Source organism: Pteropus vampyrus, unplaced genomic scaffold, assembly GCF_000151845.1.
Source record: "Pteropus vampyrus isolate Shadow unplaced genomic scaffold, Pvam_2.0 Scaffold258, whole genome shotgun sequence".
NCBI lineage: Eukaryota > Metazoa > Chordata > Mammalia > Chiroptera > Pteropodidae > Pteropus > Pteropus vampyrus.
The window spans coordinates 806312-808741 of NW_011889039.1; positions in this window are offsets into that span (position 1 = coordinate 806312).

Sequence of the window (2430 nt, forward strand, 5' to 3'; positions counted from 1 at the left end):
CGCTGGTCCAGGTCAGGCCTGACTCTCTCCCTGGGTGACGATTGCTCAGAAAATGTCTGGGATACCCAAAAGCATTTTTAAAAATAGTTAAGATTGAAAAAGGTGAAAAATTGAGTATAGGTCAAGAGCATTATAACAGAAAAGTAAAACTATTTAGGATATAAAGTCGCCGTGGAAAACGCAGAAGAACGGCCACGGCTGAATATTTAAATGCCGTCCGAGGTGTTGGCAGAAACACTTTGGGCAGACTTACAAATTAAAACAAATCGAAAAGGAAAACACACAGATTAAAAACGAAAAATTTAAAACTACGTGTAGAGTGAAAATTAAATGCAGGATAGTCGAAGGATAGCCAACCTCCAGGACGCAGACGTGACAAATCGGGTCCCAGATGTTCTGCGATTTACGTCTGACAAAAGTATGATGAGAAGCACTAAAAGGTATAATGTAACTAACAATTGTAACTAACAAGAATTGTAACTAACAATTCAGTTGAGATTCCAGTTAAACTGGATGCTCTTATAGAGAGAAAACGTTGTGGGTTTTTTGTTTATTTTTTTTAGTGAAGCTAAAATTCGTCAAAGACACGTATCTATCCACACGACAACAACCAACAGAACAACCCTCCCTCAAATATCATCATAAAAAGCATAAATAAAATATTAAAAATTTAACTAAATAGTGCTTTAAATAATATTAAACATAATCAATAATGTTCATGGGTACGCATGAAATTCCATAATGTGATATTTCTTAACTAGTTAGCCATATGTTGACTATGTATAAATAAATGATCTTAGTTGATGCTAATGTGGTATTTAGTGTCATTTAACACCAATTTCTAAATAAACAAAAATAGTCTTGAAGTGAAATATAAATATTTCATAAAACACGGAAAAGAGTAGATAAGGCCAGGGGTGTGGTCTCTGAATGGAATATGGCCGCTCGGTCACCTCCACCAACAGGGGCAGCAGGTGACAGCAAGGACTGACCCAGGTCTGATCATCAAACAGCGGGTTTGATGTCAAAGACGAGAAAGATAAGACCGAAAGGGAGAGGCAATAGGTCAAGTTCGCATCAAGTTCACAACTCTGGTTTCGGCATCTGGAGAACTGTGGGGCAGTCGTCTGATCCCGCATGCAGAAGAGGTGGCCGTTTTCCACTCCGAGAGTCTGTCATCATTTGCCTGCTTTCTGGTAATATCGGTTTCTTATGGATAAGCTCAAACTGAACATTTATTTTTTAAAACAAATCTAAACCAGCAAGTGCCGGCTTCCGCCTCTGAACCGCGCTCACGGTGAGAGTTACGATGAAACGCGCTGTGTCCGTCACAGCTTTGCTCCCTCGAAGAGCGTTTTCCCGCCCCCAGGCCCCCGCATGGAATACCGTCAGGAAATAGCTTGTATTTTACTCGGTAGTTTGGCGAAAGAAATGAAGTTTAGTAATGTGAAGCCATTTTAAATCAAACCCGAGTTAGGAACGATTTGGCAGGTCTAGAAGGATCTCACCTGGATCGTTTGAGCTTCTTCCAGGAGGCAGGATGTTTGCATTCATGGATCTATTCCAAACAGCATTAGATACGTGTATCTGTTTTCCAGAAACTATCAGCCGCTCACTTCATATTCAGTAGTTGACCTAAATGAGAGCATAACTAGAGACTGAAATCTCCGTCTCCTGTCCACGTAATGCGAACCCCACGGCCCCCGTGAGTGCAGTGCCGACTTCTAAAAGCCGCCTCTGAGACCACGTGGCCTCATTTTGAGTATTTTCGGAAACTGTGGCTGTCTCGTATGTAAAAATCAAAAAGATGTACACGGCCTGTTTCGGCCTTTATTCCTATTTACTTCCTGAGAACACAGAGGGTTTAGAGAGATCGCATGAAGAAATAAGTACGCGATCTCTCCTGGCTGCGAATGACACCGGACGTGAGTTCAGCTAAGGACCGGGCGTTAACATCCGTCCCTTAAATCATCCGCTCTTTCACTGGGAGTGAGCCCATTTCAGAAAGGTCGGCCAGAATCTATGATAACCGTTGCACTCTGTTTCTCCCTAAAAATCTAGGGAACTTATTTTGAGAGTTAGTTGTTAAATATAAAATTATTTTTTTAAAAAAAGACCCTGAAGATAAGCAACACGTTCGGAGCCTTTACTCTGTGTAGGTGCTGATGGGACAAACTGATTTTCCTCTGGGGAAACCGTGGAGCTGGTTGAAGGCACCTGTTCTGGATTGGAGGCCGTTAAAAGCCCGCAGAGCATCCAAACTTTAGCCTGGAGCGCCCTCTGCTGGGGATGCGCATGTAGACACCGTACACACCTCGGGCTCAGGCTGTTACTCTTATTTAGGCTTCTGAGACCACACCGATTACTGATAGCACTTAAATTGAATCATATAATCACAAACATGTGTTTTATATGGGCTCCTCTTAAAAG